The sequence below is a fragment of the Rhopalosiphum padi genome, chromosome 2, assembly GCF_020882245.1.
Source record: "Rhopalosiphum padi isolate XX-2018 chromosome 2, ASM2088224v1, whole genome shotgun sequence".
NCBI classification, from domain to species: domain Eukaryota; kingdom Metazoa; phylum Arthropoda; class Insecta; order Hemiptera; family Aphididae; genus Rhopalosiphum; species Rhopalosiphum padi.
Window position 1 is genome coordinate 77986617 of NC_083598.1, and position 26645 is coordinate 78013261.

At 27.4% G+C, this 26645-nt stretch overlaps 1 protein-coding gene across 2 annotated transcripts in view; it reads left to right on the forward strand.

The window, feature by feature from the left end:
• The first annotated feature begins 726 nt into the window (after positions 1 to 726).
• The window catches only part of LOC132919660 (growth hormone secretagogue receptor type 1-like), a 168782-nt gene continuing 142863 nt past the window's right edge, over positions 727 to 26645 (forward strand). For both annotated transcript variants that reach the window (XM_060981425.1, XM_060981424.1), the window contains exon 1: positions 727 to 1149. The gene's annotated coding sequence lies outside the window, so the exon portion shown is untranslated. The remainder of the gene's footprint in view (positions 1150 to 26645) is intronic.

Genomic DNA, 26645 nt, shown 5'->3' on the forward strand with positions numbered 1-26645 from the left:
AACACTTAAATTATACCTACCTAAATTTTGGCGTAAAAAATATTTTAAAAATAATTATTTTTTAAATAATACTTTTAAAAATATGCCTCTATATTAGTCATATTATTGCCTTAAAAATATTTATGACAACCATTTTTATTATTAGTGCTTTTTATTACCATGAAAATAATAAGTTTTTCAAAAAATTTTTTCATGTTGAAGTATAAAATTATTTTTTATAAAGACGTTGTAAATTGAAAAAAATATAATTTATGATTCTTGAGACACAATTAAGCTGTGGAAATAGATTGTATTACAAATTGTATTATTTATTTTCGAAAAGATGCTATTTTAGGACTTTTTCATACTATTCTCTCTAAAAAAGTATTTTTCATAGTCCACAGGGTATGCAAGCACAAATCTTGCGTATCTCCTGCACACGTACAGAGATATAATAATACGAGTATACATCTCATGTATACATGTGCAGGACAGTTTTTTTTATGCAACACATATATTATGTAATCAAAAAATAACATAATATTAGATATTATTATTATTATTATTATTATTATTTTTAATATTATGTATTTATTTAAACGGAAAATGAACAATAACCGCCGTGGCAGTGGCGGAGGGGATGTCGGCGTTGACGTTGACGTGATGGTCGCGAAAACGGAAAAAAGGCGGACCCACAGCCGCCGCCGCCGCCGCGCGGAGTCAGTACACGAAGACGATGGTCGTTCGTATAGGATTCCGGCCGTGGCGCTTTATTGTCAGTACGACGCACGTGGTGTGCGCTCGAACAGACGTTTCTCCGTCGCTGCCGCTTTCGCCGCCAAAGTAAAATTCTCGTCGGCGTGAAAAGTGTATTTCAATTATTGTTCGTTTTTAAAATAAAAATATATATCAATCGTTCCGGTTTCTTTACTGCAACTAGCAATTTTAATACGACAAAATCTATTTTTTCGCGTTGTAGGCCGATCGCGTCGGCCGTTTCGTCGCTTGTCGTAATATTATTATTTGTACTGTTTCAGCAATCATTTAGTATTATACGCGTCGATATCGCCGGTTTGTTTCGTTCGTTTATTTTGTCGGTATTTTTCACTGTTTGGCTGGGTCGAGGATATCGAAGTATATATTTAAATAAACACGTGTCCATCGAATGAGGTAAACACACGAGATAATTGTAATTTTGTATAATATAATTGTATTATTGTAGGATAAACGATTTTTATATTTAATCCGCGCTAAATCAGGGGTCTTCAACCCGCGGATCATCTTTTCGTTTTTTGAGATCCTCGAATACATTTTAAGCATAATATGTATGAATAGTTATATAATATGATCGTTCGATACACGTTTTTATTACGAATATCAGCCCACGAGATTTAAAAAAAAAAGTAATAAGTGGCCCGTTGCCTAAAAATGTTAAAGATCCCTGCAGTCCTAGATCGTCACTATTGGAATTTCTTATAACGTAGCTATAATATTATATAGTTGAATAAGACGACAGGTTTGTTTGATAACGTTATGTATTATATATATATATATATGTAACTAAATTATTATACACTTAGGAATACTTAATAGTAATATGTAATAATATAATATCTTATACGATGTCGGCATAATAGAGACACTTTGGAGTCACGGACAAATAATACAATAGTCAATAATAATACGTTTTATAGGCGGACTTTGATAACCTTTCGTCTTCATCGTCGTTGTATATATATATATGTGTGTGTATACACATAATATACACATGACACATAAGACAGTATCCATATTTTATGTTATGGTGTTACTTATTATTATGTCATCGTGTTCGACAACGGAATCGGTTGCGTATAACGGGCAGGAAAACTTTCGAAGGATAAAATAAAATAAACTTTGATAACGATATATTATATTATATTATATCCGGAGCCTCAGCCCAGACAACGACGATATTCGCTCATTTCTCGCGGATAAATTCCCCCGACGTGTAATGCGTTTTTTTTCCGACGACGACGATTACGACAGAATACTGATGTGCTGTGATATATATTTTATACATTATATGTATAGATTATATAGGTACTGGCTGACCGAATATTGTATCGCGATGCCACAGTGATGATGACGTCGTAAGCGTACGAGTATAATATTTTATCGTTCCATAGTAATATTTCGACAACAGTTTTTGCGACACTGGCCGTGTCGATACATTGATTTTAGTAAGCGAAAAAAAACAATTTTTTTCTTTGATAGCTGAAAACCCGAACGAACATACAGTATATAAGTAGTAGGTACGCTACATAAACATAACTACGTATAAACGCGTTGTGATTTCGACCAAGCGTTATTAGACGTGTTAGCATAATGTATTGATGTTTAAATGTTTTGCCTTTAGGTTAAAATCTATAGACGAACCACGAAAGCGTGTATATTAGAATGGTGTTAATGTAATAGTAGCAATTAATAATAATAATAATAATTTATAAATTTAACTTTGTGATAAGGAATAATGGAATATACGTTTTCCGGAATTTATTAACGGCGGAAAAAAGCATTGCTGCTAATTAACAAATTATATTAATACGTACCACATGAAATACTTATAAAGAGTAGATTTCATATATATTTTGCATTTGGTAATATTTTTAAGATGACTCGTATAATCGTGAAAAAAAATTTCTTTTCAGACTTAATATTATATAGAAACGTAACATTAATAATTTTTTTTTAAAGTTATTAATTACAGTATTACACTATTTAAAGAAATAATATTTTAGTTTAAATATTTACTTACGGTGTTACTCAGAAAAATGTCTGGTAGTCACAAAAAATGTATTTAAAATAATTAGTATTATCGCTAAACTGATATAAAATTGTTACACAATAATGTAATAGAAAAAAAATAAACTGTATATACATAAATATCAAATAAAAAGAGCTGATATAAATTATTAATTATATTAGAACTGATAAAAATCTGTGTTAATGTTTTCTATAGTAAACATTTAATTGTGACACTCTTGTAGACTTCCGAAAGTCCTTAGGGGCATTCATAAAATTAAATAGTTTATCTTGACCAAACGCGTTATTATTTTGTTGCAAATTTAGCGTGGTTAAAAAAAATCGCGTACAACCAATTATGACAGCCAAGGATATTGATATATTGTAAACCCATCTATATATAAAAAAAAATTAACTATAAAGACTTGCCGAAACTCGTACATCTCGTTTTTTTATAAAACCAATCGACTTTACAACAACTAATAATCGTTTCTATTAGATATTTAGATTGTGAAAGTTGTTGCCAATAATCGATCATGATAAAATAATTAAACAAAGACGAAGAGAATATTTCGTACTCAAATCTCACACAATTTATCAGAAAGTATTTGTTTCCAGATGTCATCGAACTAATGATGTGGCGATTCACAAAAATCGTAAACAATCATCATTACAAATTACGATTAAACGGGTATAAGAATTTTTTTCAGGTAGTGAAAACAAGTTGTCTAAGTCTAATATTATTGTATAAATTTACAAATTTAATATTATAACGATACGAAAAATATTTTTTTAGAATTTTCGTGTAGTCCAACTGCATGTATAAATTAGTTAGTATGTGACATAATAATAAAATAATATGATAATAAGTTTTGATTAATAGCGCAGTTGTTAGCTTAAATTTTTTCGTTTTATTTGATTTTATAGTTACCGTGTAAAATATAGATTTACTATTATATAATCTAAAAATATTTTTTATTATCTAATTAACAAACCATATTATTCATATTGTTCAGGATATTTTGTATTTAAATAGACTTTAGATTTTAATGGAAATACAAATTGTCAAGATAAACGTTTAAAGTGACTGGATTTATACAACCTGTGTTCATAGGCGTGTCCAACGGGGGAGGGGGGCAGGGTATGCACTTGCACCCCCTGCGAGATCACGCGCAACCACTCATACTACACAAACAACTTATTGAGTGGGTTGAATTATAATGGTAATGGTTAATATTGCACCCCCTGCGAAAAAGTTCTAGACACGCTTAATAAATATCAAGACTTAAAAAGTAAAATTGATATTTTGTGAAAATTATAATTTAATATAAAAATACTGCGTAGAGCCTAAATAACTATATATCGTACAATAATTAAAAATTATTCTGTTGTATGTCATAGGAAATAAATATAAATATAATTTTTAGTAGATAGCCAATAATAAGTATTATATAATATATGTATTTACTAATTATTAAAACAACATAGGTAGTACTTAATCGAGTTATAGGACTTAAAACTGAATACTATTATCCCATATTCTAATTCGTCAATAATTTGTACAATTTTGATAATATTGGATACCTAGTTAACCTGTGGAATTATTTTATGAATAAAAATCAATCATTTTGAATTACGTAATTGAATTATTGTCTTATCCAAAATTCATTATAATATCATGCACTATACAAATACTGAATAGACGATTATTTTATTTATTAAGCTTTCAATACAAATATAGGAAATGCATAACATATTTAAAATATTTTTTCTATGCTTTTCTTATTAAAACGATTTTATGGAAGTTGTATTATGTAGGCTTTTAGAAATGCATTTTTAGAATTGCGAAGAATTATTTTACAACATAATATCATCGTCGTTGTAAGTGGTTTTACGTTTATTTTTACTCGAGAAATAGTGTGGTATTTTATATTTTTTAGCAATACAATGAAATATCGTTATTTTATATTTGTAAATTATTATTTCAACAGTTTTCCAATTTTATTGTGAATTGGTAAATGTTATATTACAATATATTTTGAAATTGAATTTTTATCATGGACAAATAGGATAATAAATAAATAATATACTTTTATTGTTACACTGATAAAGAAATATTTGATATTTCAATTTAATCGTATTTTTCTGTTTATAGTGATTGCAAATAATTCATTGACTGTTCGATGATAACCAGTTTTTGTTGTTCTAATAATTCACTGTATTTAAGTTCCACAAAGTGCATTTAATAGTAATAATATACTCTGGACTTTGTACGAGTTTGTTCTTAACATGGTTATTATTTATTATTATTATTATTTTTTTTTATCACGATTAAGTTTTATGAAAAGACATTATCATTATTGAATATTTATTAAGTTCTTGTATAAATTATATAATATATAAGTGTGTAGAATATTTTATAGGTATATAAGTAAATACTGCTTTTTTTTTATTATTAATTTTTAATCACATGTGATGATTAGTGTTTAAACTTTATGTGTCAAGCGATCTCAAGGAAAATCATTATCATTTATTTTAAATATTTTAAATGTATACACATTACGACAAATATAATGGTGTAGTTCGGATAAACATTATAATATATGATCTAGTAATAGGTATTCTTTATTATTTTGAAAAATGTCTTACTGACTTTACAATGAAATTCCAAAACAGAATGTAGAAAACAATTCATTTTTCCAATCAATTGTCCACGTTAATCACTTTCCGTAGCCTATCGAGTCTCCATAATATTTCATCCAGGCACCTTGAGTCCCTCTAATTTTTCTCTTTTTATGGTCCACTGCGCTCGGTCACCGGATTTATTTGGTAATTTTGAGACAAATAGCTTTGTCTGCAGTCTTCTAAAGCTGCCACGTCGCGTGCATTAACCAGCCAAACGACAAAGCATTTAATCATTGGCCACCGAGTTTTTATTCTTTTTACGAATATCATACCAAAACTTATTATATAATTGAATCTACTAAATACAATAATAGTATTATAGTATATAGTTGTGTTTGCGATACACGTAGTGGTCGGTCGTCTATTTTTCCAAGACAAGGCAAATAGTGTTATCACTGGATTTTAAATCGCATGATTCGTATGTGCTTAAGAGCGTCGTAATTTCATGGATTTGTCCAGTGTTCATCGTCATCACACTATGGCAACAGAGTGCATCATGTAATACTGTATAGCTAGCGAAGAAATGGGCTGAAGAATTCTGGAATGCAGTTTGTGGAGGGAAAAAAACGAGTTACAAAAAACATTTATACAAACCAATATATTATATCGCATGTGTGAAGAGGATCTTACGGGATGTAAGTAACGTCGATTAGTGCGAGACATTGGAATATAGTTGACATGTATGAGAGAGAAAAAGTTTTTTTCTAACAACGTTGGTCCAAGTTTTTGAACGGTTGAGTGAATTCCGTAACGAAAAAAAAAATTCCTATTGCATCGAGTAATATAATAAAACCGTGTTACTATTCTTTATTTTATTTATCGAGAATAGATACTAAATATATAATATGATGTACTGTATAATATATAAATGCCACTCGCAGTTTTATCGGATTTATTAATTTGACTTGAAAAATAGCGTAAACGAGACACGAGTATTATTATTTATTGTCAGACGTGTATTTTGTATTCTTGTTGTATTATTTAATTATCGTTTGCGCAGAAAAATAAGCAAAGCTATATATATAATATATATATAGTATTCAGTAATGCATTTTGAGAAATGACCCGCTTTTACAACTTTATGAATTCAACATGTAAGTGAGAAGTATTTTATAATTATGATTCGGTAAACATATAAATGCTTTAGAAGTTTTAACACTAAAAAATAAATATGTTTGTCAATATCAAATACTAACATTTTAGGAATTTATAGCTATTAACTATGGATTCTCTGAAAGTTTTCAAAAAATTATTAAAACTAATACATAGGTAGGAATTAATAAGGATTTAGATATATAAATAATAAAATAAGTGTTTACATTTTTATTTTAATTAATTGTTTTTAATATTAAAAAAAAATTGTCATCGAACTTATATAGGTAATGGAAACATATGTTTTAATATTTTGAATGTTGAATACACTGTAATTACTAATTAGTCATCTTAAATTCAAAATAATTTTTACTATTCAATTGGTTATGAAATTGCAGTAGGTATGATATAGATATTACAAAATTAATACATAATACCGTCAATTCTCAATATATTATATATGATATAGTATCATGTTGCTTATTACATAAATAATTATTAATTACATTATATTTTTATCGTTTAAGATTTGTATACAATAAGTGTCAAACTTACCATTATTTTTAAATTATGAAACGATTTTATTTATATAATTACGTATGCGGTATTTTTTACGTCAAACTCGAATTATATTGCAATAAGAAATAGTGATTATTCGCATGATTTCCTCGTGGTCCAAAATTCCATTGTTAATTATTAATAGGTGTCATCGTTTACTGGTTTCATTACCATTAAAAAATACTCTCATCAGTACTTTATGAAAAAAATATTCCGTGCGTGTAAATATTGCTGTTATTACTAATATTATTCCATATGTATCTTATAATAACCGGTTCATTCGGCACATAAGAGACATTGACATTTCGAGTTTCCTCCCTTTACCGGTTGCTATAGTATTATAGTCATGAAAGTATAATGGTTTTACTTAATATCTGACGCCTTTTTACCATTTACATTTATATATTTAATACATCTCATGTATAATATGTTTTAATATTATTATTTTTTAATTGGCTTATGAATACCACGTGGGTCAAGTCAATGAGACGGGTTTTATATTTATATAGCAGGTATATACATTTTCAAACTGTTCAATTTGTTTAAAATGTAATAATATTGTTAATATAATACCTGTCATTTGAATTTCAAATATATTTATTTTTCAACCCTTTCCCATTAAAATAATATGTTTTAAATAATATATTTCCCATAATACCAATTAGATGTTTTAATATTTGCGTACAAATCGTGGTCGTGAATTCTGTTATCTATACCAGGACTGGCCAACTTTAATTGCTTCGTGATTGACCTCTGAGTTTTTCTAGGTTGTCGCGATTGCGACTAAAATATATATATATATATATATATATTATTATATATAATATTTATATGTGTTGCACTTTTATTTGTTTTATCTAGAATATTAATAAGTAATAATAACGTTTAATTTCATAGTTTTGCACAACACGTATTTTAATAAACTTGATTATAAATTGTTACGTTTGACTTATTATTACTTGTTTTTTGATAAAAAAATCAAGAAAAGACATAAGAGTATCGCGATTGACACGAATTCATGTAGCGATCGACCTGTTAGCCACCCCGACTTATACAAACAAAGATATATGTATCAATTATAGAAAAAAATAGATTTATACACTTTTATAAAATTTATATTGATTTTTGTCATTTTTCCTATTGTATAAATAGTAAAAAAAATGTATAATTTTAAAAGTGGCAATACTTGTGGGTAGTAATCTTTCCGGATTTACAACTGAACACATAATATATTTGGCATTATGCAGAAACATAACTTCTATTAACGTTTTATTGTTGACGCCCGTGGACGATTTGAATAGATTTTAGGAAAACCAAATTGTACTACTTTTATAAGAATTATTAACTTGTTTTTTTTTATTAGTATACTTAATATACTAAACGAAAATTAGACATGGTATCTATTATCGTTTGTTGAAATTTTAAATAGGGAGAACTAACTCGTTCTACAGTAATTGTTCGTTTCATCGATGACCTGGAAGCATTCCAGTAACGGACGACAGATGTCAGAGATATTATTTTTGTCAACTTCGTGGTAGATAATTTGTTTGTACAATTAAAAGTGCATTGCGTTGAAGCTATTTAGTGCATGTTTGACCATCACGAATTTGGCTCCAATCCGAGGTTATTGTCAAGAATAAATGAATAAATTTTCGGATAATGCGCCGAAAAATGGTTATAATTCTTTTGTACATTTTCAATATTCTTATAGGTTTTTGGTTGTACACCAATCTCAGTTAGCCGACAGATTAAAAATTAATTCGAAATGCTATATTGTACAGCATAAGACATATAGGGCCTATAGGTGTATTGTATTAAAGTATGATAATTATATTTGTGTAGGCGTGTAATACAGAAGCACGAATGACCAATATATATATAGACAAAGAAATTAATTCTGCAATGTATCTGTATATTATATTATATACAGAAATGTGCATATTTGAAATATTACGTAAGTCTTCATAAAATATAATATATATCTATATTATAGTATCGTAACAGTCCATGGCCAGATTATGCGGACCACGATGCATAAGACGGCGGAAACAATAGTTTATAAATATCGTCTATTTTTTGTTTTCTTAAAAATGATTTCATCGTCTCGTTAAAGAAAATAAAAAAACACCACGGTTTTAAAACAATATAAAAATATTGTGAATTTATACAAATTTCGTGAACGGCCATGAAGTATTTAAAGATTATATTAATATTGTTTTTGTGATTCAATAGTAGGTATACCATAAACATTTTACAACGCAATATGCATTCGTTTATTCACGTTAAGGGCTTTTCATTTTTATTTTTATTTTTTGTTTATCTACACATGAAGATATTTTAACAGTTAGTTATTGGTTAAAAGACAACCTGGTCATATTGCTGTGAAAAATATTTCATTTTTATGGCATGTTGATATACCCTTGTAAGGGGAAATAGTTGTCTTTACCCAGAATGGACTAGTATGCAAAACTGTATAAAAATAATTTCGAATATAAATGATTTAGATCTCTGCAAGAACCTAAGATTTTTATTCATCACTTCATCATATCGTTAGTTATGTTTAAAAACGTATTAGAAAAATAAAATAAAATATTGTCGCCTGAAATCATATGTACACATTTAAAAAACAAACGTTAAATGTCACGTATATAATATATCATAATGAATTAAATTAACAAAACAACAACAACAACATAATCATGCTGTAATTATTCGTGAATCGTGAATTTAATACTTCGTCTGTCAACGATAACGGATGATTGAGGACGCCGTATAATAATAGTGCGCGTTGTGTATAATATTATTGATTGATAGTTATTCAAATGGTTTGAAAATAATTCAGTTTAGCATTTTATTGTACGTTGTAGCAATTTACCTACTTACTCATCATACACGTGTGGGATACTCAACGGTTGAGTTTTAAGTATCCTGAATTCCTTCAGTATGCGATTATTTAAATATAATACACGGATATACCTAAAATATTATAATGTTGAAAGTTTTTTTTGAACAAGAATCCTTTCGTTGAGTTATCGTAACTATTCTCGCGGTAAACTATATTGTGAAGACGAAGATCTTTGTCATAGTGGTGCGCGTATAAATAAGACATTTTTTGAGAACATTAAAGACTATGGTTAATATTATTTATAAATGGTTATTGTTTTCCGGATAATATAAATTTTACATTATGCACGATATTATTGTAGGTATTATTTTATGTTTTAATTATCATTTATCAGGTGTACAGTTACTATAGCTTTGACTGAAATTAATAGAAACATTAGAAACACGCGTGTTTATGTTTATCCAAGGTGCATACTATAGACAAACCATAACTATAGTAAGTTATAGTAAAGGGAGTTTTATTCTATAAAAATGTTTGGTAAATTTTTATTATATCAGTTTAGGTATTGTGTAATATTTTTGTTTATTAAATTTATTATGAACTCAATAATTTTTTTATAATTAATTATATAACTTAATAACCAGTAAACATCAATATCGTACTGCTACTACAAAATATATTAACACTCTTATTATTATTATTATTATTATAGTATTATCTTAGTTAAATAGTGTGGTAATATTATTTTACACGTCTGCCTGTATCAACACTATCAACTCTTAAGCCAAATATTTTTTTGATAATTCTATTGCGCACATAAAAACAATTGAAATTAAGAGGCCCGGGTCATTTAATTTAACGGATGGGGACAAAAAATTACTAAGTAAAAAAAGTATAGATAAAATCTTCGTCAATCTTTACAGTGATGAGTAAACTATATTGTCTACTAAACATAATGTCGTGAAATAATGTTTAGATATAATTACTGTACAATATTATCGTAAAAAAAAAAGAGAGGAAAATACGTTTTGTAATATCGTTGTAGATTTACGTGCGACGGCCGCCCGCCGTTTCCGCGTGTTGTCGATGTTAATAGACTTGAACAGTCGAACGTCCGAACGTGCACAATATATTCCGTGTCACCACCGCGTGTACCTATAATATATTGTAATACCTGTTACACACGGTTCGACAGCCGAGACTTTTATATCATTGTATATAGCGTATGAAGAAACGGGAAAACTACGTTATAGACATGCCTCGGCGCAGAAGTTTTAATCGCGTGTCGTCTCGGCTGGTGTATATGGCGATCGGCGGCGGTGACGTTGGATTTAGCGATTCCGCTCACAGACGACGAGCGGCTTACCCGAAGTGTATTATCCAATGAATTGTTTTTGTTAGCCGTACATGGGATTGTCGGTGGAGTAAGAAGGAAATGAAAACAAAAAAAAAAAAAAAACTGACGACGAGAAAAATGAGTAGCGTTTTATTTTTTTATTATATTATTTTCGTATTACCCAACCTGCTGATGCCTATAGGATATTTGCGTTGCTTCGAAATAACTCTTCAAAAATAAAACTTATTTATTAGGTGTGTCATTCTTTGTACTTATACATAGTGTTTTATTGCGTTTGTTCTAGTCTTTATATATAGTTGTCACATGATATACTTAAAGCTATAAAATATAAATTATGATTAAACAAATCATAACAAGAGTTATACTAACTATATCAAAAACAAACTTTGAAAACATAGAAACAAAAATAAGTACATTTACTTTTACTAAAAACACATTACAAACAAAAATTAACCTTTGATTCTTTTTAATATGTTATAAATAATAATTATGTACGTACTTAATGAAAATACACTTTCCTATTTAATCATTTACATATGTAATTAGTATTTACAATTTTGATTTAAATATCATATGTAATATATTACGGTTTTGTAATCATTTTTTTTTTTAATACGTTTGCAATGACTATCGGTTATTATGACCGACTTTCCTGGTACTTTGAACGTCATTGTAAACGATTTTTACTGTGTACAGCTACTTATATATCTAACTATTTTTAAGGGACGTATACAGAGAAATGTAATTTATATTATAATAGGTGACCACTGACCGGGTATGATATAATGTAATAGAACAAATATCGCGTTGAGACACTCTGTACATTGTATATTAATTTTGTGCTCTGTCACCGTATATAGGTACACGGTAAATAGATACCGTAGATACACTATATTATACATATAGTGTATAGTATAGGTACCCTCGACTGATAAGTCGTCCTGGAAACACCGGTGAACGGTAGACCGTGACGAAGCCTGTTAGTTACTTGGTTAGTTTTTGTACCCGTACGATAATCGACGTCGGCGAAGCTTTCTAAAAACACAATTTGCGGCCGATAACGCGCACACTGATGCAAATACGCCCGCAATTCCTATAGGCGACCGCAGATTAGCAGTACGTTTATTTGCATACCTACTATTATTATAGTACTACAAATTACACTTAATATATATACATAACATTATGCAAAGTAAATATAACATAATACTCCACGTATCATACTAACACGCACAGTACAGGACGATTCAACAGCCACCACCGCGGGATCGTTTAAACATGCGGTGTCATATACTATATTAATATATTAAGTTCTAAACAAATAATTAATACATACACGAATATACCGTTTATTGTAGATGCTATAATAAGTGTTAGTATAGTCTGCAAAAGTCAATAAACGGTTTTGCGTATATAATATAATATAGGTACCCACCCATAATGATATTTTTATTATTATATTGATGCTACACGCCTAGGTATATGGAAACTTTAACGATGACATAAACAGAACAGAACACCAATAAAATATCTATATTATTATAAAGGAGATAATAGCTGCTGTTAACTCTGAAATAATGAATGTTAATCTAAAACTAGTAACGTAAACAATGTTCGGTTGTTTGGAATCCAACCACCATAGTGACTCTCAAATGTTGAAAAGAGACTCAAAATTTATTTTCTCCACAAGACTATTTTCTTGTCCAAAATTTTTAAATATATCTTCTATTTTGGATTAAAGATAAGGCACTAATTTAAACTTTTTAAGAAAACTTCTGGCAGACGAGGTTATTTCTCCTGAATTACTTTACTATGTTAATTTTAAATCTTAAAAATAGAACCGATTTTCCTTTTTATATTTATTTTTCTTTTACTAACTATTTATTGTACTCTCTCTTAACATATTATCGTGACTTGGAACGAGGACCTCGTTTTATGTATGAGTTTTTAAATTATAAGTTAGCTATATCATTAGATTCTTATACATTACTTATACTTTTACATTGGTTTTCGGTTTGCACTTTTTAAAAGTAAATACATACTATATTTTATTGTCGTACCTACAAAAGTTGTCGAGACACAATTATCGCAATAATATTGTATATTATACTATTATTAATGTACTACAGCTATCGATAAGTTGAGAACTGGGAATAACTGATTATATGGGTTCGCATAATAATTTTTGCCGGTCACTGGGGAAGAATACATAAGTGTTATAGTGTAATACTGTACCGGATAGATATTATAATAAAATAATAATAACATAAAAACATGTCGTATCGTTTGTAAAAATAAAAACTCTATTTAGCATATTTAAATATATTTTAAAGTGGTTTTCGTATAAAAATGTATTGTCGATATCGTCGTAAGAAAAAATAAACAAGTGCATATAGTGGTACAATACGATTAAATTAAAAAAAAAAATAACCATTAGACATATATAGCATTTAAACATACACCGTACACTATTCACTATATATTATTATGTAAATTACCAAAGAAAAAAAATGTAATTTATTTCCATGATTTTTTCTTGCGTAAATCAACCTAGCTGATTCTTCTATTCTGTCTATACTCAAAACTATATGAAAAACACTATTGCTGAATTTTTGAATATCTGCACGTACCATTATAATTTATAGGTTTTAAAAATGTGCATGCTTTTTTTTTAAAAGTTATTTGGAGGGAAATGTACTCCAAATAGTTTTCTTTTTTTCAGTAACACGCAATTTATTTTATTATTCGACAACATTTAACTATAATAGCTCAAACCAGTGCAAGCAAAAGTATACACGAAAGCCAGCATTTATGAATTCGGGATATTTATTGTAACCAACACACATTTGAATATTGCAGTTACCGCAAGTTATAATAACGATTATTGAATAATACTCGGTGGACAATATCGCGAAACTGACAACTTTGCAGAATATGAAAGGATGAGCTTTTATAAAAGACTATATAAATACGATAACTTATTGATATTAATAATAAATATTCATTTTTAGCATTTTTAAGAGTATTTTTGAATTATGTAATTTTTGCGAACCACGTGAATATGTGATGATTTATTAGTTTATTACACAGAAAAAAAATAATATCTACTAATAAATAATAACATTTTTTCTGAACAATGTTTTTAAATTTGTCTTTTATATAGTGAACTAGGTGTATTTTTTTATTGTTGCTACATTTTTTTGAAATACAAGACACGAAAAATCATTAAAAGAAGTCATCCGAGAGAAATATTTTTTTGTTCTCTTTTGACTGTGATACACGTAGTTACCTAATAATTATATACCTATCCTTTATATGATATATACATGTATATTATAAAATATGACATTTTCATATGTGTTTATGTTTTGCCGAAATATTGAGAAATACAAATATTAAAACGCAGTATATTTTTTCAAAACATAAACTATTCCCATCGATTTTTTTCGTCCGTATAGTTTGATATAAATTTAATATTGTTTCCGAACATTTTTATTGGGACCTTTGTATGTGTCACGGTGTTGACGGTTTTTGAAAATTAAGGACATTTTAGAAGAACAACATTCGAAACGTGTTAAAACTTTGAGACGAGTAAAACAGATAGCAAAGTTATTTTCTAACGACTAAACCATCGTTTTAGCGTCCTATATTTTAAGACGCGAAGGAATTAAACAAATCAAACTCTTATATTGCACTTTAATCATCATTTTTTTTTTACAAATTTTCTAAGAATTGTAGGAAAAATCGAATTGAAAAAGTTCAGTAAATGATGTTTGCAAAACAAACCGTGAAATTAAGGACTCGTGCACTGCGCAGGAATACGACACTTGATAAAATATATTAAAAATCACAGCCACATTTCATCAGCTTTTTTTTTTTTTTTTTTTTTTTTTTTTTTTTATTTAGAACTTTCAGTATATAACTATTATAGTTCGACAGTTATTACAATATATAATATATGTATAAAAGATTTACAATAATAGAATCTTAATTATAGCATAATTTAGATAATTTGGTGATTAGATAACAATATAAAATGAAATGATACAATATATTATGGTGGACGTATAACGGTATATGGAATTACAAATTACCTTTATTTAATAAAGCCGTTAGGAGAGACAGGAGGGGTTTTATGATTGCACTGAATTCGGTAATAAAAGATGTAAATAAAGTTTCTATATTAGGAGATAGGTGGGAATGGTTATGATTGGAGGAAGTGGCTTCGGCATATGATGGTTTATCGGTATTGGAATTTAAGGTGGATTTAAGGAAGTTTGTATGAGATTTGGGAGTAGATATGAAATGTTTACGACGAGGTGGTCTGTAATTAAGTTTTTCATAAACGGGACAGCCTTTGTAATTGGCAGGGTGGCTACCTTGGCATAAAGCACACCTGGCCGGAGATTCTGGTGACATAGTGCATACGTCAGATCTGTGTTCTTCGCCACATCTGATGCATCGTGGAATGTGGTTGCAGTAACCCTGAGTGTGCCCGTAAGACAGACAACGATGGCATTGAGGTGGGCCTTTACGTGGATGGGGCTTTTCGACAACAATTTTGGTGTGCAATAGATACTCGATTTTATATAAATCCATGTTGTTGGTGGCTATTTTGAGGTCGACGAAAAATAGAGGTAGAGGTGATTTATCGGAAGAGCGCTTAATGTTATGAACGTGGGTAACCTGGTGTCCCAGTTCCGATAGAGAAGTAATTATATCTTCAGTAGAGGTAGAAGGGTGGAGATTGCGGATCACCACCCGTAATGGACGCTTATCATACTGCTGGTATGAATGAAAACTGATGCTGTTTTCAATTAGATATTTAATGAGTAGTCTGTAATGCTCATAGAAATGAGTATGGACGATCAGGTAAGAAGGTGTGGTTTTACAGATAAATTCTGTTGTATTGAAAATTTTCATCAAGTTTGAGGTGAAACTGGAAAAATTACTCACGCCTTCATCAGCTTTATATACTTGAATTATAATACTAATCGATAGTATTGTATACCGTACTCAATTTTTTCTTAATTTGGAGCTATATTTAGAGCATAAAGCTATAATAAAACCAAATATTTTCTTATATCGAAAATGTATATTATGTAGTTAACTAAACCTGAAAGTTCATATCAGTTATTACTACGAAGTGGTATTACACTGATGCTTTTTATTATTTAAGTGTTATTATTTATAGAAAATACTTATCAGTTCATTTGAAGTATTTGACAAACAATTTAGTAGAATTATAGTAGCGAAAATAACTATAAAAATGACATGAAGTATGAAGATTTAAACTTTTACTACATACACGTATATACTTAAATATTTCAAAACTAGCCTATATTAATATTTAACTTATCATAATTTGATGATATAATATCAACGTATAATCTACAACGGTGATGGTTATGTATAATATTTTAAAAAGCAAAATGTAATTTTAGAAGGCATAACATCCAATTGTTTTAATGCATATAATTTATATATATTATATATTATCCTACACCTATATGTGTAATGTGTGCTTCAGGCATAGTTTTTTAGGCGTATATATACATATTTTTTAATGAAGACATTTGAAGAATGTTCTTTATTAAAAACATTATTAATTTACAAAACGTGACTTTCAAGGTCGCAGTTTTTTTGGGTGTTACTGAAACAGAGTTCATTTTGTGACGCCGTCCTCGTATAGAAGGTATTACACGTCAATACTTAATAATATATACATTTTGATAAAAATACGCCCACATTATTTTTAAATTATTTGAATGTTTAATTAATAAATCTATCTGTTTAAAATTTTTAAATCAAAAGCATTTTATTTTAATTTTATGTTTTTAGTTATTTTAAAACAGAAAAATGTATAAACAAGAAACTAAAACTAACGCCTAATGACCATAGACTTGATTACCTATAAAAATGATAAAAACCTTTAGTGTTTAATGTTAAACAAATAATTTCTGTTAAAATTATAATAATAATACATTATAATATTGTTTAATGTGTGCTTTCAAAAATCAAAAAGTTGGACATACTTAACACGTGAAGAGCATCTGAACACTTAGGTATACGAAAAGTCCAATTTTTATTCGTTAAATTGACTCGGGAGATTATAATTTGTAAAATAGATATTATTAGATTATGATATATTGATATTTAATACTTTAAACTATTATTCTAAAGGTCTTATAAGTATACATAGACCAGAAAAAATTGAAAAAATTGAGCTGAGGAAATGCTAAAAGATTATTACTTACTACAATAAATCAATAATCAAAAATAAGTAGGTAACTGAATATAAAAAATTAAATGTCAGACAGCATAATTATTAGGTGTTTTAATTCATATAATTATTTGCTCTCGATATATTCACTCATACTGTAAATCATTTAGTAAAGATTATAAATAATACTTTTTTTTAAATAAAATGTGTAGAACAAGTATATGATGCATCGATGCATATACGAGTACAAAAGCTTTTAAAGATAAATTAACCTGCTATAGTGCTATTTATTGAGCTATCTTTAATACACAATAATTAAAATAAATAATTTGATGATGTTACTAAGTTTTATAGATTTTGTGAAGAATAGAATAAAAAGAATATTAAAAACTAACATCAAAGATCAAACCTAATGCTGAAATATAAAGATATCGATATCATATAATATTTATGTCATTTTTTTAGTTTTTAAATAGTTATTTTTAATAGATATTTATGTAAGTTTTTTACCATGAATTTTGTTTATTTTTTAAAATTATTTTCGATCAATGTTGAAAAAAATATGAAAACTGAAGTACATGTTTCATTTATGTTTTAACACGTAATGTATAGTAACACAAAAGACGTAAAGTAGTAAAGAATATAATAATTATAGTCGCCTACCTATATAGTTAGTGTAAAAATCGGTGTGCATAAAGACCATATGTCATTTTGTAAACTGCATTTCAAATACTTAAAACCGTGACAACTTTTGTTGTTGGTATCGTGCACGTGTGTTGATTGGATATATATATTTTTATTATTGTTCGTTTGTTCAGAATACTGTCTAGTTTTACCAATATTATACCTTATTATATGCATGATATTTGGTGAGTTGAACCAAATGTTAACGGAGTAATATGTTTGACGCTTATAACATGTAATACTATTTGTTTCATTTGAATCGATAATATTTATTTTAGTTTACATGCTAATATAATATGATACGAGTATATTACAACATATCTTCAGGCGGATTGGCATATTCATATTATTACCGACGGCGTGATTTTATCGTAAATCCGTAGTCGGTGAGTTTTAAAATTACCCGCACATTAACCCGCGTATTCGATACTTTTCGCTAACAATTTGCATTTTAAAATTTGTTCGAATAGTTGGTTTGGTTTTGCATAACTACACTACCCATACGTATACAATATACAATCCAGTGTATAATATATACTCGTACATACCGTCCCAACATAGACGCATACTAATCGAACTATTTGTTGTACCGCAACAACGGATTTTTATTTTTGTAGAGTAGACGTATACGCGTAAATTATTTTTTGATGCATGATAAACATTTAAACAAACATTTTTACAAAAGTACGTGAAGTTGGAATAATTTTAATTACTACTTATGTAGCACAGTCGTTCAAAACTCGACTGCAACAACGTGATTGTCGTGTTACTCGTTACATAATAATTGAGGTTGTCATTTGATCGATTAAAAATAAAAAAAAATGTTCAAATAATGGTAAATTTGTTCATTGGAAATACGTAATTTTATTTTTATATTTTTCTTATTACACGAGATATAATATAATGAATATTATACAGTTATATTAATCATATATCTTATGATTTTTATTATGCGTATAATTATATTCACTTATTATTCACTCTAACTAATAAAACCTATACATGTCGACGATGACGATGATGACCCGTTGAGCCTAACGACCGGTTCATGTTAAAAATTATATAAATTCCTAAATAAAGTTATACACATTTATTGAATAATCCATTTAACGTATCATTTATTATTTTAAAAATTATTAATGTTTTGTAAAAATTTTTTTTTTCATAATTATGTCGTTAATAACAAAACATTTTTTTACACAAAAAATATATATTATTAATAACAAGTATTTTTGATTCCTTATTCCAAAACAGGATATTTTTTGTTTTACATCGGAGTATAAAAATCGAATTTTGAAATAGTAGTTTAAGAGATAACTTATTTATAAGTATTTAAAGTTTTGATAATCATTGTTGAATGGTACCCTTTCTAAGTGTTGGTTCACTAAGTATTCCGCCCATCTAAACTTTGAATACTTATTACTGTTATACTACTTGTCCGAAATTTTTATAAATCGAAATACTTATTCCAAAAAATCTTCTGATTTGGAATATAAAATTAAAAAGTCTATGTCATTCAAGTAATAAAATGAGTAAAAACTTAAAAATATAATCAATATAAAAAATAGTAAAAATATATTTAAAAAAAAAAATTGTTTATTAATAACTTGAAATCGTGTAAAAAAATATTTTCAAAACCTAATGTTTTTAAATAATAAGAGTCTTGCTTTAGATAACATTCAGTTTTATATTTACTTAAACAAATAGATACACGACGACGACGACGACGACGACCTGTTGTTACTAACGCCCGGTTCATGTTATTTCTCGTGTGTACATATCTATATGTAAGTTATATATACGTACATATTATATGTATGTATATATAATATAATTATTAACATATGACACAATCCGAATCGGTGCGTTTATACAATGTATATATTAAATTTACATACACTCACATACATTATATGTATGCACATTACACGTGTTGTACAGATACACACACACACACCGGTGTGCTTAAATAAATTCATATATAATAGCTTACAATATTATTATTGTACCGATGTCCTATATTATGTTGTACACGACTCGAGACCGATAGCATAAATCGTGTATATCGTATGTTCTCATTTATATTTGTACATATATTATATATATAGTAACTACTGACTATATGACCGTCGTTTAACCAAGACGATTTCAATGGGCGCCGGGCGCGGGTTTCGTATCAATCTCGTCCGGCGCCTGAGACGTCTCCGTGCGAACTAATGCTGCAGCTAAGACTGCTGCAGCAGTGATTGAGCGATCCTCGTGTAGATAAATCACGGGGACAGCGTGTGGAGCAGTCATTTCGTTTTCGTTACAATATTATTGATTGTATAAATGTACTTTATTTTTATTTATTTAAAATCGATTTTTTTGCCTATAGTATATTTTATAGGGATTATTGTAATGTACAATTATCATAACGGCTGCTGCAGTGTTTATGTGAGTTGAGATTTTATTATAATTTAAAGTTAGGTATGCTGTATGTGTATACAAAGCGAGCCTATTGCGAAAAACTCAACAATACACGGCCTGAAGTAAACAGCGTGATTTTCCTAGCACGCTCAACCTTATTTTTCTTTGAATGAGTTTATTCAAATTTCGATTTTTAGAATTTTTAAGTTCTTGTGATTTTTTATAGTCTTATTTTATAGTCTTATGAAGTTTCGGAGATTCAAACTTATAATGTAATAATTGATAATTTTTATAAAAATGTCTATGCATTTAATTTAAAATTTAAACGATTATTTTTTCAGTTATTAAAATATTTTTATTACGGATAAAGGTCTTTAAAAATGGTTTTACAAAAATATAAGATGATATAATATCAGATTTAGTATTTATTATATTTGGGCCATTTGTATAAATAATAAACACTGATAGATAAATATAAAATATTGAAATTTTAAAATTACTATATAGTTTCCTATATTATATTTTAAGCCCATTATTATTGACATATTATTCTAGGTACTTAAAAATTATTCGTTAGAATTTCGACATCAATAAGTAGGTACGTTAACGTTTTCAGAAAAATTATTCGCTAAATAATTTATAGTAAAACAGGACACTTCTTAAGACTATACAATATCTCATGAATTTAAAAATATGGTCTTCAAATGTATTTAGAAATTCTAAAAATAAGAGTTTGATGAAATAATCTATTAGTAAAAAAAAATGGGGGTGCGGATTCCTAACGATTAACGAATCACCCTGTATGTTATATTATATTATTATTGTTATTATTATGTAGCTACTGCAGTATAGTAGTGTGTGCGGGAATTCAAACGAGACTGGATGTGTTTATGTGATTAATTGGAGATTAGATCGCAAAGACCTCGGTCATGAATACATCTATATCGATCTATTGTATAATTAATCAGAAAAAAATATAATATATTAAATTATATTCTAGTCAATAGTTATTAATTTTACATTAAATTCCACAGTTGCAATATGTATAATAAGAATTGATAATACATTGAATAATATATATGGACGTCTTTTCGAGTGCAAGCTATTTTTTTTATTGAATAGACACTAATATTTTTTTTAATCATCGTCATGCACTTTTACGTTAAGCATGGTAAAAATCCTTAACGTTAAAATTGTTTTTATTATTATTATTGTGACTTAAAAAAAAAAAAACACTTCTGTGATAGAAAAATTTGTGTTATACAGCCAACGGCGTATCAAGAATTGTGCATCATGTAGCGATCTGTAGTACTACATGGCTGTTACCTGTACCTATATAAAATATATATAGTATAATAATAATATTAATACCTATGTCTAAAATATACGCCTTTTGTATACGTAGAAAAGGTCTTAACACTGACAAATACGTACGTTGTAAGACGGGGCTCAAAATAGATTTACTAAAAAATAATAATAAATATATATAATATATATAAGACCTGAGCTGTTACCAAAATGAAACCGAAGAAACATTATTCGGAAAAAAGCAATAGCGATGGACATAAAAAAAACGAAAAAATGATGGGATATAAAAGTTAATTCATTCTTTTGTCTGCGTCATTAAATGTATCGATTGTAAAGTATTACAACCATTTTACAAGGTGCGACCGTTTTTTCACATACGATGCGTTAACAGTATCTTGACCATTCGCGTGACTTATCTCTAAATGTGAATTATGTATTGTTTTAGTTTATATTATAAACTTTATACATTTTTGAATTATTTCGCATACAATATATAATACATGATTCACTAACCATTCTTAGTCCCTTTTTATTTTCAGTATTTCAATTATTCAAAATCTGATTTTTAGAATTATTAAATATATTAATTAAGACTATATTTTAAAATTCTTGAGATATTTTGAGTTATTCTGTGAAAATGGATACTTTTGTTTTTCAAATGCGAACATAAATTTATCGCTATAAATTATTTAGCAGATAATTTTTCTGAAAACAGTTACGTATAAAAATCAAAATCGGAACGAGTAATAGGTATTTGAGTTATTTAACTTTGTGTATACTTAGGTTAATAAGTACTTAAATGGTAATAAATATGGATGATATGGGGTTATGAAAATTATAAAATTTTAGCTATTAATATTAATCTCTCAGTGTTTTTTATTTTTAGAAATGGTCTAAGTGTAATCACTAGATATTCTAGATATTGTTCAATATTGCGTCTATATTGCATTTTTGTAAAACCATTTTTAAGGATTTTTATCCTTGATATAATCATTTTTATAACTGAAACTACCCACTAAAACTTAGAATTAGGTACATATAATAAAAAAAAAACCAATTGCTCAACAATAGAAATTGGGGGTTTTTATTTAAAAAGAAATTTATATCGCCACGAACACTCTTTAAGTAGTACAAAAAAAAAATTTTTAAATGTGAGTTTTATGTTTAATTCAAAAATCAGAATTTGAATAAATTCATTATTAAATGAAAAATGAGGTGAACACGTTTGGTGAATCATCTTGTATATATAATTATATCCCGGGTATACCTTGATGCTATTGGCAGAAATCGTACCTTTACGTCGGGTTTCGAGAAATATATTTATTTCTGGTTCGTAGAAAATTAAATTCCGTTTTAAACGACCGTAAAAGAGATAAAATAATATATTATGTAATCACTGATCGCAAATGAATATAATAGACATTATCAAGTGAAATCCTAAATTAAATAGGTAATTCGCTTAAAAAGGTACACAGTTTTATTTCGCGTTATTTTAGTTTTTAATAAATAAAATCTTAACAATCTATAAATATTACAATATTATTCATGCTATTTAATTGTTTATAGGTAACTCATAATATAGGTACTTACGCGTTTTTATTACAACGTGGTCTCTTAAATGCTGAGTTTTAAAATTAAATTATAAAATATCAGTAACAAAGTATACCTACTGGTATACTAGCTGTGTATTCGTATAGGTAATAGGTACTCAATTTAAAATTACTTTTAAAATTTCTATTAAGATAAAAAAAACACCAACAACCGAATGATTGTTCCGTTTAAGCACTGTCATCCGACAATAGGTGTTTTTAATTATAATTTAAAGTTAATGTAATAATAATTGTTAATTGTATTCCACCGCGACTGCGAGTGAACCGGTTGTGACATTCCGGTCCTCTTGTCGTTGATTTAGGGCATAAGGTCACCCTTTTATTTATACTGGTGAATAATGAATTTTTTTTTTATTAAAGATGTTAATGACTGAAAAAAATGTTAACTATATGAATAATCTTACTACGTACGTAACGCTATTATTGGCTATTGATTATTTTTAAAAGACATATTTTGTTTTTTCATTAATGATAATAATTAATAACGTTTTTAGAATTTTATATGATAATGAAAACGAGGTGCTTAGTTGCAAGTTATTTTGGGTACACAATAAATCAGTGGCACCCAGACTATATTTCTCATGAATAGCAAAGTTAGATTTTAAAAATATAGTATCACTCACCGCCTTTATTTTGGTGTTTCATAAAAACATTAAAAACAATACATATTAGAACTAGATGCGTAGGTAATTTTCATACCATCTCTCAAATAATGTGTAGTGTTTGCTATAATTATAATATGGTTTGCGTGTAACTGAAATGCATTATTTGTCTGGCAAAGAAAGAAAACTGCGATTTTATTGATAAACCTTAAAGAATGGATATTTCCTGAATAAATCTCTGTTTCTCAGATTTTTATTATTATTTAATTTATTGTCTTTGTATAACGCGCATAATAGGTTGCAAAAGTTACTTTAATATTGTCCAAAATGTTCAAATTGACGTACGTAACAACAGACGTAACAACAGACGTTTATATGTTAGACGAAAAGACGAGCAACACTAATTTAATTTGAATATCATTTTGGCGCTTTCGTTTGTTCGAATAATTGAGATAAGTTCACGCGTATAAATCGTCGAAGTGTGATGCGTTCGCGTTTTTAGAAACAAGGACACGTTAATCACCTAGTGTGCGATTCTAAAGAATTTTATGCATTTTATGTTCTTTATGCACTTTGAATCATTATTTAAAAATATTTAATTAGGTATCCTAACCTATTATACATTTCTAATAATATTTTATGTACAGGTAGTTAAATAAATATGAAATATCACTGTCATCAATCAATTAATCGAATACTCATGCATTCAAGTAGAATACAAATTATAACGTTTTTTTTTATTAACTATGCAATAATTTATGTTTGCAGTTTGCAGTTTTAATTTAATAAGATGCGTCATGCGTAGCACTGAACTACCAAAATGTAGAAATTTTTAATGAATTATATTTTCTGATAAATATATTATATTATAATCTAATAAATACATTGTCTATTTGAAAAACTATGTAATTTTTAAATATGATCTATTATTTATATAATTTGACTAAAAGTGTATAGTTAAAATATATATAATTATAAAAAAAAAAATCGAAAATTGGTTATGAGATTATTGACAACATTTATCTAAATTGTTGATTAATAATAAATAGCTAAATTAAAGAATGAATATGCGTATTTTATATTTATAAACAATATATTATGGATACGTAAGTTAAAATGTGATTTTAAATTGTTAATACTAAAATGAGTATCTTAATTTGCTTGTCTATATAATTTTAAACTATTTTTTTCTAGGCATGACATATAATATTGTTATATTATTTTTTATTGATAATACACAATTTCAGAAGCTAAGGCCATTAATTTAAAAATATTTTTATAATACGTCTAAATACATCAGATTACATTTCTTTTATACACAATTTATTATTTTTATTAAAAATTATTATTTATTATTATACCTATATTTATACTTTGAGGATCCATTTGACGTGTATATATATCACGTATAAATCAAATCAAATAAAAAAATAATTTATATTTCTAGAATATATCTTACATATACCTACCAACCTATGTGATTTATACTAAGTAGTTCATCTCGTAATAATATTTTTTAATTATTACGTTTTCTTATAACGTTTAAGATTTTAGTTGATTCGTTAGATTATCGTATACATTAATCACTATTAGTAACGGATTGTCTTGTTTAAAAAAAAAAATCACAGTACATTACTATAACGAAAAAAAATAAAAATGAGTGATTTTATTGTTATTATTTATTCACTGATTTTTTTTACGATCTTTTTATAATATAACGTTGTTATTTTTGTTCGTTGTTATTGGGTTGTTTATATTATTGCCGATTTTTATGTATTTGTTTTTATTTCATCTGTCAGATAGGTTTTAAATACACGATTCCTATATTATATGATTATATATAAATGTCTGCAGATGTGTAAATGTCATTTATAAAATAAGATACTGTTAATTAAAGGTTTGTTATTTGGTTTAGTCCTTATTTTAAAATCAGATTAAGCGTTATGTACAGAAGATAATATCAATAAACTGATCAATGTGAAAATAATTGTTTATAGTTCTTAGTAAAAACAAACCATGCACTCCAAATAATGGTTATAAATTTAGTTAAAACGTTATTTATTCCTAAACATTAACTAAGTTGTATAATATATTAATTGCATTTTCATTTTATTATTATTGAATTTTAAATAACACTGATTAACATGCAAATACTTAAGTATACTTTTAAAAGAATACTTTTTAAAAATAGTTAATAATTTGATAACTATGATAGACGAGATTTTGTAGTCTGCACTAAAATATAAAATATGTAATTAATTTGCACCTCCGCAAGTAGTCGAAAATAGTAATGTTTGTAATTTGTATCAAAATTAGTACCTATCTATGTTTTTGATTGTTTTGTCGGTACTCTCATTGACATAGATAGTCGAACGGAGTTAAATGATAATAATGATTTTTCGATATTTTTATAACTAATTGCCGCCTAAACTGGTAAGCATTATTATAATGTTTGATGTTCGATCCGTCGTAATTGCGTTATTAGTTAATTACACAATATCATGTATAT